The sequence below is a fragment of the Suricata suricatta genome, chromosome 13, assembly GCF_006229205.1.
Source record: "Suricata suricatta isolate VVHF042 chromosome 13, meerkat_22Aug2017_6uvM2_HiC, whole genome shotgun sequence".
In the NCBI taxonomy this organism is placed as follows: domain Eukaryota; kingdom Metazoa; phylum Chordata; class Mammalia; order Carnivora; family Herpestidae; genus Suricata; species Suricata suricatta.
The window spans coordinates 62,773,421-62,789,885 of record NC_043712.1 but is presented as its reverse complement, the minus strand read 5'-3'; the positions used below and the strand labels follow the sequence as shown (position 1 = coordinate 62,789,885).

General features: G+C 37.3%; 1 protein-coding gene across 1 annotated transcript in view; it reads right to left on the bottom strand.

The window, feature by feature from the left end:
• The window catches only part of FANCC (FA complementation group C), a 265,605-nt gene that overhangs the window by 223,705 nt on the left and 25,435 nt on the right, over positions 1-16,465 (bottom strand). The window contains exon 2 of the mRNA XM_029920949.1: positions 12,776-12,836. The gene's annotated coding sequence lies outside the window, so the exon portion shown is untranslated. The remainder of the gene's footprint in view (positions 1-12,775; positions 12,837-16,465) is intronic.

Sequence of the window (16,465 nt, the reverse complement as noted above, 5' to 3'; positions counted from 1 at the left end):
TCCAACCTTGCAGTAAACTCTGAAGAATGTCTGGGGATTGCTGTTCATCAGGGACTCCTACCACCTGAGTGGGCAGGCATATTACTGGGTTCCAGAACAGTAACACCCAAGCAAGGTGTGTGTGTGGGGTTGGGGTGGGGGTATGACCAAAAATGTGTAAAACCTCATGAGAACTGCTAGGGGTGGGGGCGGTGTTTCTCATGTGTGGTAGATCCCCCATTTGAGAAACTCTGGGGGAACTGAGAAACCTACACTTCTGTCTGGGATCACGTATGCTCTATTTTGATCCACAGGTTTCCAAATCTTTTGCCATTAAGGAAACTGAACATCCTCCAAGTGTATCTTTTTGACACCTGACACATATAAATCCACAGATGAATAATTAAGCTTAATTAATCCCTAGAAAGATAAATGGCATGTGTTGGGTTCCCTGGAAGCAGACCTTGAGGAAAGGATTTCAGTAGAAGTCATTCATTTGCAAAGTGAACACTGTCAGGGAAGTGGAGAAGTGACAGAAAAAAGGGAGCTAATAAAGAAAGAGTTATTAAGCCAACACCAGGGTGGGTAACTTGAGTTGAGTCTAAGAGTATTCTCTGGGAGATGGTACCAAACACACTCCTCAGAAACAAGTAAAATTACGGAACATAGTAAAATTGCAGAAAACTACAGGCAAAGAGGAAATCCCACAAGCAGGAAGAGTTTCAATATTCTGGGTGAAATTGGCGACCCAGAATTCTATACACAGCAAAAATATTTTTTAAGGGTAAAGATGCAATGAAGACATTATCAGGCAGACTTTAAAAGTGAGGATGTTCTTTAGGTAGAAGAAAAGTTATGCCAGGAGGAAGGCAGAAGGCAGATGTAACAAAGAACAAAGAAAAAAGTAATTATGTATAAAATGTAGAAAACTGACAACAGCAATAGCATATAAGCTAGGAGTTAAATTGTTATAAAGGGTTTATATGGCCTGAGAAAAGAGGAAAATTAGACTTTGGTAAATTAAACATGTATGCTGGAATTTCTAGGATAACCATTAAAAAGAACAGAGTATATAATTTTGAAACTAAGAAATAAACTATGGAATGACTTTTTAAAATCATCAAAGGATACAAGAAAGGAAAGAAAATGAAACGTAGAATAGTTGGAGTTAGAAGAAAAAAGGAAATAAAAGGCACACTTAATTCCAACTGTATCACCAGTCGTATTAAATACAAATAGACTAAAGGAGGGGCGCCTGGGTGGCTCAGTGGGTTAAGCATCCTTTTCTTAGATCATGATCTCACAGTTATGGGTTCATTCCCCACATCAGGCTCTGAGCTTTCAGCAGCTGTCTGCTGTCAGCTGTCTGCTTCAGATTCTGGGTTTCCCTCTCTTTCTGACCCTCCTCCTTTCTCTCTCTCTCTCTCTCTCTCTCTCTCTCTCTCTCAAAAATAAACATTAAAAAAAAAGCTAAGTCATGTAAAATTCTGACATTAAAGTCAACTCAATGTTTTATAACATTACTACAGAAGAATGACACGTCCATTTACTGAACTAAGAGGTGCCAAAGTGATTCTAAGTGATGAATGACAGTGCTTTACATTACTATTCATGCTTTATAGCTGCACCCAAGATGAAACATCCAAAAGAGCAGGTCATAAACTTTTTAAGTTTATTTAGTTTGAGAAAGAGAAAGTGAGCGGGGGAGCGTCAGAAAAAGAGAGGGGGAAAGAGAGAGAGAGTGAGAGGTAGGGAGGGAAGTAAGGAGAGAGAGAGAGAGAGAGAGATAGAGAGAGATTGAGAATCCGATGCAGGCTCCATACTATCAGTGCAGAGCCCAACAAGGGGCTGGAACTCACAAACCTTTTAGCTGAAATCAACAATCAGACACTTAACTGACTGAGCCACCCAGGACCCCCACTCAGGCATTCATAAAGCTCCAACTTATTAATATATCACAAGTGATGAACATGTCAGTTATCAACTTCTAATATTAGACTACTTCACTGGAGTTATGGACATCACACACAGCTTATTCATGTTCTTCATCACTGCCTGTGTCTCCACTTTTGTCATCTGTGTGAAGCACATTTCCAGTCTATAACATCTTCATCTTCTAGAACACAAGAGGAATTTGTCCCTAGCACTATGATTGGTTGATGCTTCACATTAAATTTGTGTTACAAAAGAAAATCAAATCATGTGTTAAAATTATGAAGTCAAACTGTACTCATACTAAAGTTTATTTCAGGAACTGACAAGTACCTTCAATACTGGATATTTTATATCTGTTATCCAGCCCTGACTTGCTACAGAATGGTATTTCCATAAAGAATAATGAAATTCTTCATATCCTCAGAGCACAAACAAATCACCTACCCAACTTGTACATCTCCCATTCACTTGAGCAATTTCATACTGGTTAAGGTACTCACGTAGGGTCAACTTGATGACTATCATGAGTTCACTAACATTTTAGTTCACAACTACAACTTAATTAAGATATCCTAGTCCTAAATTTACCCAAAACTTTAATGTTCACACCAAGAACCAACATTTCCTTATATCTTAATGTTTTCTCTTTTCTTTCATCAAAGGACTAGCAATTGACTTTCTTTATGAAACCATGAAAATGCTTTATTGCTTCATGAGAACTAATGTATAAGCTCTGATGATGGGTATACAGCAAAAATACCCTGAGAGGCAGACTCTGAGGGGTGTGGTAGGTTTACTGACTATACCAATGTCTCATGCCCCCCAAACTGAGCCACCCCAAAATGGAGACGTCTCAGAAAAATCTGCCAACCATTACAACTACCTGCTGCAATATGTATGACGTATCTTTAGGGAGAAGGGTGCACAGATCTGAGAGGGGATTACTAAGGGACAATAGATCACAATAAAATTTCATGAATGGTGTTCGGGGGACTTCGGCCTGTAAAGCCAATTTTTTTTTAATTTGAGGGGGTGTGGGGGGGGGGGGAGAGAATCCCAAGCAGGCTCCAACTTCAGTATGGAGCCCAAGGCGGGACTCCATCCCACAACCCAGGATCATGACCTGGGCTGAAATCTAGTGTTGGATGTTCAACCGAGCCACCCAGGTGCCTGAAAAGCAAATCTAACCAAGCTTGTCACCTTGCTCAGGCAAACAGATGAGTCCAGAATGACCTTATAAGATGTGGTACGAACTTTGGACTTACCCATAAGTGCAAAAGGAAGCCACTGAAGAACATTTTAGCACCAAAGTGATATAATCAGATTTGTGTTTTAGAGGGATCACACAGAAGCAGTGGAGAAAATGGTCTAGAAGGGGAAACAGAAAGACCCATCTTCTAGTCCAGTCAAGTATCATGAAAGAATGGAGAAAAGTGCCTAGATATGAGAGAAACTTAAAAAAAATTTTTTAATGTTTATTTATTTTTGAGAAAGAGAGACAGAATGCAAGTGGGAGAGGGAAAACAGAATCTGAAGCAGACTCCAGGCTCTGAGCTGTCAGCACAGAGCCTGACATCGAGTTTGAACTCACAGACTGTGAGATCATGACCTGAGCTGAAGCCAGACACTTAACCTACTGAGCCACCCAGGCGCCCCAAGAGACACTTAAGATGTGGCGTATATAATATTTAGTGTCTGACTGAATACAGCAAAAAATATATATAAGGAGGAATTAATGATGGTGCTCAGATTTCTGATTAGGGAACTAGGTGCACAGTATCATCATGTACTGAAGGAACGAACAGAAGAGTAAGGATTTGCTTGGATCGAAAGATGAGTTCAGTTTAGGGCATGCTGAATACTTGGAGCCTCCAAGCAAAACCGTCCAATAAGCAATGGGCTACAGGAGACAGATCTGAGCTAAAGACACAGATGTGGGAACCATCAACACATGGAAGGTAATGAAAGCCATGGAAATGGATGACATAATCCACGGAGGATGAGAAAAAAAGGACTGGGCCAAGGACAATGGGGATGTAAGAACTAAGGAAGGTTTAAAAGACCTGTGGACATTTAATTGAAGAAACAATAAGGGGAGAGGGGGTTAATCATGACAGTATTATGTTAGGGAGCAATGTCTTAGACCCCGGGAGAACTCACACTAATTCTCCTGGGAAAAATTAGCAGACATGTGGTAGAGAACAGGAGGGGCGCCCACCCACTCTGTTCTTGGCTCTAGTTTCCAGGTTCAGTCTGCCACCTTTACAGTGACTACAGTCATCCAAAGCAAATAAAAATCAGTAAAAATGAACTGGCAAAATCATTGTTGTTCTAGTTTTCTTTTACTTAGTAGAGTCAAAACTGATCCCATCTGTGCAGTTAAACAGTGTATGTTACTTAAATACAGGAATTATTCTTGTACCACTAATGCAATCCAAAAGCTGTATCAGGACAGCACAGACATAGTAATATCAGATGTAGTTTTAAGCTCTATAAAACAAAATGATTCTACAGTTTGGTTCCAGGTTTTAAAAGTACTATAGTGTGGTTTCGTGTAAGATTCTAAACCATAGTCAAGTGCTTAAACTAGTTTTTTTCTACTCAGGCGCTGACAGGAAAAAATATAGTTTTAGTCTGACCTTACAGGCACACACCATTTACTCTACTTTTAACTTGATTTAAACCTTAAGGGTACTCTTGCAAAAAAAAAAATGTGCATAACTGAGGTCAATTAATAACTAGTTTCTAAAATCTGAATTTTTTGCTGGACAATATCAAAATTCCCAAAATTTGTATTGAGCTGTAATAAAACTTGAAATTTTTCCAGTTTTAACTAGGATTTCCCCAAAGACGAAAAACATATTTTTTTAAGAAATTGATTCATCTGTATATCTCTTTAAGTGCTTCATTAATAATAATTCTATTGCTAGATACGTTAGATATAATAACCACATTCCAGCCACATTTTAATAAAAAAGTTATCCAATTTAGTATTAAAGTTGTTAACCATATTAGGTATCTTCTGAACAAAACCTTGTTTTCCAAGCCCCAGAATAGGTTCTTTCCCTAGTCAATATTTAACCTTTCTTCAAATAAAAGTTAACAGTATGCCTCTATTTATCACCAACATAAAACATCTCTGTATGCTGAAAACTTTTCTGCTTCTGAAAGCCTTTCCATTTTTCTCTATAATTCATTCACAATGTATGTGTCTGTTAGTACAGTTTCTTCCTCACATGCTAGTTTACCTTTGCCGACATATTTTTCTTACACTTCCTACATGGGCTGGTCTTCTCTCCCACAATGCATCCTGAACTCTTAGGAAGTTCTTTTCGTAAGACTGCGTTCAAAAGTCACTTGATATTAGTGTCTAGCTGATTCTATGGTCTCTCAAACGCAGGGAATCAAAAAGGAATTGGGCTCCGTAATACCTTGTTTTATATTAAACAATTAGCAGGTGGAGTATTTACCCCCACCTTCCTCACCTCAACCTCTCTGTTCCCATTCAATGAAAAATCAGATTAGATTCAAACAGAAGGAAAACCAGATTAACATAAAGTTAATTTAAAAAAGAGAATCCAGAGGCACCTGGGTGGTTCAGTTGGTTAAACATCTAACTTTGGCTCAGGTCATGATCTCACAGTTGGTGAGTTCAAGGCCCAAGTCGAGCTCTGTGCTGACAGCTTGGAGCCTGGAGCCTGTTTTGGATTCTGTGTTCCCTCTCTCTCTGCCCCTCCCCCGCTCACACTGTCTCAAAAATATATAAATATTAGGAGTACCTGGGTGACTCAGTTAGTTAAGCATCCGACTTCAGCTCAGGTCATGATCTCATGGATCATGAGCTCAAGCCCCACATCAGGCTCCGTGCTGACAGCTCAGAGCCCGGGGCCTGATTCAGATCGTGTCTCCCTCTTTCCCTGCCTCTCTCCTACTCCTGCTCTGTCTCTCTGTCTCTCTCAAAATTAAAAGTAAACACTTAAAAAAAATATTTTTAAATAATAAACATTTTTAAAATTTTTAATAAAATAAAATTTAAAAGTCTGAAGAATCACAAAGGGGAAGATAAGAAAAAGGATCAAAGAGAAATGACTATAAGGAAAATCTGGGCCAAAGATAATAAAAGGGAATAAAATAATAATAAGGCAATAATATAAGACGATGACCAAGAAAAAAATGTCTGTAAGAAATAAATTCAATCTCCTCCTTAAGTAGACCGCGAAGCCACAGCGCACAGGACAACTAACAACTTTTAAATCCCAGGCCAGGGACGTGTGGTTATCCCAGCCTGGTGCTTGTTATGCCAAGTATTACTGCTGACTTGGGGTGCTCCTGAGTCAACCGAGAGGACCCCCATCATTTCTGCTCCCTGCCAAGAAACACATCAGTGACTGGGGGCTGGAGGGAGAGCCAGTGGCAAAGACAGCACAGCAGCAGGCCAAGGACTGCACAAAACAAGTCTGGTATTGAGATTAAAATTAAATGAAATGGAAGAGAAATAAAGACAAGGAAGGATGAGAAGAACAAACACAGCATCAGATTGGGTTCTTTCTATATGCAGGGAAAAGAAAACATCTGGAATTATTTGGTGCTGAGTGCCACCAAATGTAAGACTTTGTTCCTGTCTTGCAATTGTTTCTCAGTAACACCATACAAAGAAAAAACAGACCTAGAGGCTAAAATGGAGAAGAGTAGTTAAAGTGAATATAACAATAACCATTTTAAAAACAAAATACATTTTTCAAGTAACAGCACAGTTAACTGCAAAAGGACTATTCCTAACTGACTTAGAGAGATGTTTATCCTAACTTGCTAAGTCAAATGAGGAAGCTATAGACAAATATGTATAATACATGATAACACTTTCTGTAAAAATATGTCTTTATAAGCACAGGAAAATGATTCCAAAATAAGTGCTGGTATAATGAGTTACTTTTTTTTCCTTTTTTAAAAAAAAAGTTTCTGTGTTTTCAATGTAATTAAAATAAAAATAACAATAAGCTCTTAAAGTAAAAGGATAAATATCCCCTTCCAGGTCATTCAGTCTTTACCTCAAATTAAATGTGTTTGGAATTTACAAAGAACCCCTTTTTACAAAGAACACAGCTTTGAGAGAGCTGTTCCCACCCAGTGGGGCGATGGGGCCACTGGCCAAGCCCAGCTGCTTTATGGTGGAAAAAACACAAGCTGTGAAGACCAACGGAAAGGTCTGAATCCAGCATCTCTATTTACTAGCTCGTGACCCAATGTGAAATTTCTGAGTGCTGCCTTCACTTGGCTTCAGAAATGAAATAATACTTACCTCACAGGGTTGTGCTGAGGATTCTCAAGAACAGCTCCCATATATAATGACATGGACTGGTGGAATGGGGTACCAGGGAGAATTATGAGCCTTCTGACCATTATTATACTTACTATCTCATGAAGCAATCTGTTCCAAACAACCTACACTTGGCCTATGATTCCTCAGACCAATCAGTGCTCACAGCAAAGCAGCCTGGTGCTTCCTGTTGAAGGATCTGTACTTATCACTTCCAGGAGAATGAACCAGGAAAGCAGGTGTCAGAGAACAAATGTGAGCTTATCCAAGTTCTTTGTCCTATGAATATATAAGCAAACCCAGTAGGGCTGAAAAACATCTCTTTTAAAGGCAGATACTGCAGAAAAATGACCAAATGAACAGTTTTATAATAGCAGGTATTATCAACTCTGTTTGATATATTGTGCTGTAGCCAAATTTGCACTCCAACTATTGTTCATTTCTTAGTGTTGTTTTAAAATCTTTCAGATGCCCATCAAAAATTTTAGAAGTCAGAATATGCCTTGAACCTGGAAAAGCTCAGAACCACGGAGACAGAAAATTAAGGAGAGGAGAGAAGTGTGAAGCAACAATCTATAATAGTGCTGCCCAGCAAGACTTTATGCAATGATGGTATAATATTCTATCCATATCTATGTTGTCCATAAGATAGCCACTACCAAACACATGAAATGTGGCAGGTACAACTGAAGAAATAATTTTTTTATTTTATTTAATTCTAATTAATTTAAATTTAGAGAATCAAATATGGCTACTGACTCTGGTATTGGATGGCACAGATCTAGAACCCTGGTTTAATAACTTGTGCTAATTCAAAAAGGGTGGTATGGGGATGTATTAGCTAAGTAAAAAGCAAACAGACAAAAAAAGAATCCAGCAAATCACCAAAAAAACAAAAATAGAACCCAGTGCCACATTACTATTCTCCTGCTCCACACAGAGTTCACCTTGATAAAGCGAAGGTCCTCATCTGATCCCAATCTGCCTTACTCTGCTCAGGCTACCACAACAAAAACAGTGTGGCAACTTAAACAACACAAATTCAATTTCTTAGTTTCAGAAGCTGGCAAGCCCATAATCAAAGTTCTGGATGACTCGGTTCCTGGTGAGGTTCCTCTTCTGGCTTGTGAATGGCCACCATCTCTCTGTATGCTCACATGACCTCTTGTTGGTGCACATGCAGAGAAAGAGATCTCCCTTCTCCTTCTTTTAAGGCACTAATCCAGATTATGACCCCATCTCATGACCTCATTTAACCTTAATTACTGTCTCTAAAGGCCTGACCTCCAAACACAGTCACATTGGGACTTCAACATATGAAAGGGAGCAGGGCGGAAATAGACGGAGGCAAAATTCAGTCCATAGCACAACCTTCCATTCACCCATAACTATCTTTCTTATCATGAGCTCTAATATTCCATGGAATATATTTCTCACCCTGAATTCATAATCTTCTAGAAGGTTATTAGTCTTCTGCAGGCACTTACTACACCACCAGTCTTTGCCTATGCAGGACTTTAACCCTGCCATCACACACCTCTGCAATTTACCAAGATTAAAACTTAACTCAGACCCTCAAAATGGTTTCTTAACTCCTAAAATAACTGTGCAAAAAAGAATTAACACAGCAGGCCTGAAACTGATCTCCTCAGAAAGGAGTGTTTGTAACACTGGTGCTTGGCTAAATTCTGGGAACTTGGAAACTGGAAGAGTTCCAACCTCTCTAACTACTAAGAGGGACTCACAGTACCTAAGCTGTACAGACAATGTGACTTATGCTGACCTTCTACTTTCCTACTGAGGGTCTTAAATTTGGTACTTGCTAGCCAGAGGATGACTGTGTGATAAGCCCCCAATAAAAACCTTGGGCACTGACTCTCTCTAATGAGCTTCCCTGTTGGATGACATTTCACACATTGTCACAATTCTGCTGGATGAAATGTGTCCTGTGTGACCACACAGGGAAAGGACTCTTAGAAGCTTGTGCCTGGTTTCCTCCCGACTTCATTTCATGCACCTTTTCCTATTGCTGATCTTGTCTGGTGTCTTTTCTCTGTAATAAATCATAACCATAAGGACAACTGCATGCTGAATTCTATCAAGTCTTCCTAGTAATCATCAAAGCTGGAATAGTCTAGAAGCTCTCTCACACTTCAATCAATCTACATTCTAAATTCAGATTACCAAACATCTATCCCTACTCAAAAAAACTACATATTCCTTTATTTTAATCTTCCCAGGCCCAACTCCAATCCATAATTTTTTCAGTCCTGGCCTGGCTATCCAGTCAATTTTCTACAATTATCACAGTCACTCAGGCTGAGATGGCCATTAACTCTCTATATATTAGTGCTTCTATAACTGGGGTGAATATTCTGTAAGAGATAAGGGAAGGGTTTTTTTTTTTTAATATAAAACTGTTCATTTCCTAAACCTTTTAGTAAAAATAATGTTCCCAGACACTTCTGATGTTTAGCCTTTTACTTGGTCCTTCTACAAGGGTAGAAGCTACAAAGCACTCTATCTGCCTTCTTATAAGCTTCTTCTTCCTCCAAATACCCATAAATGTTAGTGATCCAGGGGTTCCATCTTCTGCCCTCTTTCATCTCACTTTCCACAAACCATTCCATTTACATTCATAACATTAGCTTCTACATAGGATCCATCCATCTTTAATTTCAGCTCTATCACCTGTCCTAAGCCCCAGAATCTTACTTCCGATCACTTAGAGGACAAATGTATCTATGGAGACTACCACTCAGACTAATATTCTTCTTAACATTTTTGTTCAAAAATATCATGTAGGTCTGTCTGCTTTACAATTCAATTGATATGTCTACAGCTACTGTATCACAGCGATCCTAAGTTATAAAAGACTCTGAATTCGTTCCTCAGCATGTCTTTTTTATATTACAGCCTACACTGTTCCTATTTAGTAGTTCACTATTATAGTAAAGCCTGGTGCAAAGCTATGCACAGACCAGTTATTTAATAAATACTCATTCAATAAATTAATATCATCATCCATCTATCAGATCTACAGCAAACAGAACACCTTGCTGGTAGCACAACTACATATAGAAATATCACTATTGGTAATCCCAATTTATTAGTTATACATGAATCAGAATTTCCCAAAAAAAGTCTGAAATAACCAGATAGCCATTTTAGGGAGAAAATATATAGAGAAAAAGTATATTTAAGAAAAAAGGGGTATTTGTTGGAGGAACTTCTAAATAAGGATGGAAGATTAATAAACGCAGTTTTCAATCCTTCCTGAAACCCTACAAAGATGACAATAAAGGAATTTACTTTTCTTTTCTTTTTAAGGCATAAACTTATAAGGATAAAGAAAATAGAAAAGGAGGAAACAGTAATAGAATTTCACAAGCTAGAAAGCAGATAGACAAGTGATGACTGACTTACGAGAGAAAACAGAATCTGAGAGGGACAACAAGAAAGCTAAAACCAGTTCATTGTACATCCCATTTTATACTACTGGACCACTAAGAGGATCAGGAGAAATCTGGGACATCTGGAAACAGAAATTAAGAAGACTGAAAATAAAGTCAACTGGTTTAAAGTCTATCTAAGAGGCTGTTAGACCTCCACATCTCCACATCATTCCAACTCTTGGCGCCCAGCCCCAATCCACCCAAAAGAGGTGGTTCATTTTCTGGAGTTGATAAAACAGAGGGTCTCTTTACCCAGAGTCAATAGCCACAGTTGAAAGCAGAGCTACAATTTGACAAATGGGGTGGGGTAGAGGTGCGGGGTTAGGAGTTACATAAAAAGGTGTAAACTAGGATACTGAATGCTGAAATCTGCCCCCTCCCCAAATTTTCTGACCAACTCAGGCCCTAGAATAATGGCAATCTGACTTACAGATGACAAGAAACTCTGATATGCCTAAGAGTAAAGATCTAAAAATACTGATACGTGAGAGTTCCCCCACACTCAGCCAAAACTCATCGTCTTAATGGGACTCTTAGTCAGTTAAGTGTCTCCCATGCACTCAATATGATATTTTTAGTTCCCCGTTCCAAATATAAGCATACAACCAAGGACTGACTACCAGACATCTGAACAAACTTCTAACATAAAAGAGGAAACCAAAAAACCACCATGGCAGTCACATGGCAGGGGCAGGGGGAGTGACTTTAAAAACTTTTCCAAAAGTCTTAACATTAACATCTTTAGAATACTGAAGAAATAACACTATATCCATAACATAAGTAGAGAATATGAACACAAGAACATTCAGAGTATGATCTTAAAAATTAAACATATCATAGTCATTTTTACTACTCAATAGAAAAGAAAGAATTTAGGAGCACCTGGGTGGCTCATTAGGTTAAGTTTCTGACTTTGGCCAAGTCATGATTTCACAGTCCATGAGTTTGAGCCTGCTTCAGATTCCGTGCCTTCCTCTGTCCCTCTCTCTCAAAAAATGAGTAAACATTTTAAAATTTTTTAAAAAAGAAAAAAAAGATTTAAATTTGAAAAAAAAAATTCTCACAAGTAGAACAAAAAGACAATGTGATGAAAAACAGGAGAAAGATAAGAAAATCAGAGGATCAGTCTTGGAGGTAAAATTCCAAATAAAGGAGCTCCAGAGAAAACGGAGGAGAGAATATAGTTAAAACAGGGTGATGTCGAAAAAGACCACCAAACGCCGAATAGAAGCGAGGCAAGATTTTATATATGGCCAGGCAAGATATGTATTTATATCAGGCCAAACCTGATCTCCTGATCTTAAGGAGAAAAGTGCAGAGAATGGACCCAAACAAAGGTGGCAATGAACTTATATGGACATTAGCAAGGCAGAATACATCATTATTTAGTTAACCAATTACAATTTATAGCATTTCATGGTAGCCAATTACACTGTAATACACAGACATTAGTTTTGGTGGGAATCTATCATTTTAAAGGGTTTTTTTGTCCTTTTAAAATGACCAATCATAGTTAGACACCTAAGATACTGTGGGGCAGTGACTATATGACTTTTGCCTTGTCTTGGCCAGGTCTTAATAAACGGGGTGGGGTTGCTTAACAGAATGTTGAAAAACAAGTTAACCTTTAGGTCACAATGTTCATTATCAAGTTACATTCTTAGGGTAGAGTCTGGTTGCCCAAACTTTAATTATTTACCAGAATGGGAGTTATAAATGTCGAATTTATATATAGTAAACTCTCTGATATCTTATAAGTTAACCTATTACTTTCCATAAGTTGACCTATTACCTTCCATAAGTTGACCTATTATACTACACAGTGAACACAAATTTTATCAGAACTAAAAGACAAGTGTCCCCAGAATTAAAGGGCAAACCAGATACCCAATACTTTGGATGACAGCACACCATAGCACACCTTCATAAAATTATAAAAACATTGGAAGGTAAACGGAAATGGAACAATGCTTTCACAATTTTGAAGGAAAATTGTTTCCAACATGGAATTCTATATCCATCAAACTATTAATCAAATGTGACTAGAATAATGACACATCCAATAGGCAGTGACCAGTAAATAACTTACCTTTCACACATCTTTTTAAGAAGATACTAGAGGATGTCCACCACCCAAAGCAGGAATAAACCTAGAAAGAGAAACAAAAAGAAGATATGACCTCAGAGAAAGGTTAGAGGAATGGATGATGATAAAGGAAAATCCTAGAATGACTGAGAAAAGTTTTAAAACTGTCAAAGAGGCTTCTATATCTGCATAAATTTCCTTCTCAAAATGCAGAATTTTATGTAAATTCTGAAAGAATTCAAAGAACCCTCCACAAATTCTTAAATTTAAAAACAAAATTAAAAAAAAAGAAAAGAAAAAAGAAAGAATGGGGAGACCAGTCTTCCATATTGATAGAAAAAGCTAGTTCTTTGGATCAGCTCTGTTTCCACAGACCAACTTTAGGTTACAACATGGTACTTGACAATGGATTCTTCAAATCAGAAAATGTTTAACAAAAACTGAAGAACAAATGTAACTAAGGGAGAGTTCAACAGACTTTTCTTGATGAATGTTGCCTCTTTTTAATCAAGGACTAAGGACAGTTTAACAGTAATCATTTAACTGTTCTATTACCCAATTTAGAGGCTTCCTCAACAGTCCAGTGGAGAAACTGAGTAAAGGCAAATGGAATTTTTAAATGCGGTCATCAATAAACAAGCAAAGAAAACCAAAACAATCACACACACTCCCAGAACTTCTTGACCCAGTTCATTCAAAGAGCTTCCAGTGGACTCTTGTATACTCTTAAATTTGACACACAAAAAAAAAAATCATACAAGATTTCATAAGAAATCAAAGCAGAGAAAGTAGCTCTAGAAAATACTATATTGCTCAACTGATACCTAACCAGTAACCACACTAAGTGGAAAATGAGGAGAAAAACAAAATAGAGCAGTGCAGATTTTGAAAGCTTGTCCTACCGCAGTCTAGCTGAAAGACAAGACCACAAGAGACATGCTCAAAATCATTTAGAATAAAATTCTTCCCTTAAATACAGCATTCTAAATTGTCAAACTGATACAATTCTAAAATATCAACTACTTTTACTGTCTCTTTTTTTAATTGACTAAGGCAATTAGATTCCATTAACAGCTAATTTTTGCCAAATTTAATTCAAATGAACTCATTTAAGACCTCAAAGAAAGTATAAAATACTTATTATGCCCTATTTTTGCATTCCTACAATTCAACAATCAAATGTTTTCAGGATGTGAATAAACATGCCATACTTCAGGTTAAAAACATATTCTATTCCAAAATTAGGAGTGAAAAAAGGCTCAAAAAAAAAAAAAAAAAAAAAAAAAACTTCCCAGCCCTTGAATTCAGTGGCATTAATATTAATGACAAGCCCACTCATTTCAAAGGCATGTCCCAGAGTGTTTATATTATGAAAAATGGCTCTGGAATGTCATCTTCAGTAAATTTTAAATTGTTTAATCTGAGGTTTTGCTAGATTTGTAACAGCTGCACTTGTGTTTACAACTATAATAAGATCTTTACAGCATGGCACTCTTTTACACATTTTTTAGATCTGGTTGGTACAAACATGTTGTACTGATCAATGGAAATGAGTTTGGTATCTCTCTATAGCTACAAATTTAGTCAGAATAAAGTTTTGTTTTGGATTAACATTGTACAACAAATGCATCATAGACCTTCAGAAGTTTTATGGTATTGGTTACAGAAGGATAGGACAGAAACTTCCATTCATATACAAACATTTAGAAGATGACTCAATTTGTGTTTGTGGAATTCAAATTTTGTTTGGGGATAAAATATGCATATCAAATACACTGTGTATCTGATTTACTTGCTGGCATTCACAGGGTATCAGGGCAAGTCACCAAGCAGAAACTGGTTGGGCAGTATTCAAAAAACTACATTTCTTCTATACTTTTATTTACACAGTAGAAAGATGCAACAAAAAAGCTTGTCAAAGACTTGCTCAAGAATGTTCCAATGATGAGTATCAACAATCCTTGGCCATGGGGCTGCTGATGCAATGAGAAGAGCACCAGACCAGAGTCAGTTTCCAAGGGTAATAATCAACAGCTTTGCCACGAACCTCAGTTTCCTTCTCTGCAAACATTTCAAAGAGAAGTTATTACAGAATGTGAATGTTTTCTGCTAAAAGAAATTGAGCCTGGGTAATCAGAAATGCTTTGCTCTTTTAGAAACTGAAAAGGTTATCATGCCATAATAGTTAAAACATATTTAAAAATTACACAAATATGAGTAACCCCAGAAGTTCTTCAGCACTATCTTCTTTTTGGGCCATCTCTCAGGAACTCCTAATCCTGGTCCAAATTAATTTTTTTGAAGCCTCCACTCCATTTTTCTTCTTCTTTTTTAATGCTTCTTTTACCTTGGCACATGCAGTTACTATCAGAATCACATACAATCTGTATGAGAATACTTTGGAAAGTGTAAAACACATTGAACAGGGCTTATGACCAATGAACTACTACAAAGGAACCAAGAAACCAAAGGAAGTTTAAAAAATCCATGCTTATGAAATCAATTAACTTTTTAAAAACCAATAGGACAAAAGCTCAGTTTTCTGAAGGATATTTAGCATATTATTATTCAGGAATAATAAATTTTCTACAGTATGAACTTTGAACTTACCAGGGAACACAAATTATTGTAGTAATTTCTACAATAAGTATGATAAATTTATTCAGAATTACCCATTTTCCCCCTTGGTATTACTTTGACAACTGAATGAATTTCAAAATGATTCAAGTATTACTAAATTACTTCAGACAAAGATCATAAATTGAAATAACCATTAAGGATAAGTTAAATGAGTAAAGCAATCAGATGGGCTTGAGGCTACTGGAAGACAAAAGCACCATCCAAAGAAGACAGCCAGAACATAGCTCCTGCCAACATAGTTGCTACAAAAAGAGAAGTCAGATGTAGTTGTCAGACTGCCTTAATAAAAATCCAGAAAATATGGATTTTTAAAGGTGAAATTGATTAGTGTTTAAATGTTCGTAAATGACTCAAAAAATCTTAAACACTAAGCAAGGCACACAAAACTTAACTGCAAAGCAGGTATGCTGCCTGCCTTATCATCTCTACCATGTTTGTTTTATATGGATGTACTTAAAATACAATTACAAGGTAGACACTAACTTTGGTGACTTTTTTTTTTAATGACGGAGAGAGAGCATGTGCAAGAGGGGCAGCAGGAGAGAGAGGTGATCTCAAGTAGGCTCCATGTTCAGCACGGACCTCGACATAGGGCTCAATCCCACCACCTGGATCATGACCTAAGATGAAATCAAGAGTCAGGTGCTAAATTGATGGAGCCACCCAGGGGCCCCTGGTGACTTTTTTTTTTTAACCCTTCAATTATACTATGACTTATGTTAATATATTCAGCAGAGTTTGTTTTTTAAGTAAAATTGGTATGTAATATTAGCTTCAGGTGTACATTTTATATTTATATACACTACAAAGTGATCACTACAGTAAGTCTAGTTAGCATCCATCATCATAAGATTTCCCTGTTCACGCATTTCATCCACCCCACAACCAGCTTCGCCTCTAATAACCACCAATCGATTCTCCATTTTTGTTTTTGTTTTTGTTCCATTTTTTAGATTCCATATATAAATGAAATCATGTACTTGTCTTTCTTTGGCTGATTTCACTCTGCATAATACCCTCAGATCCATCTATATTTCTGTAAATGGCACAATT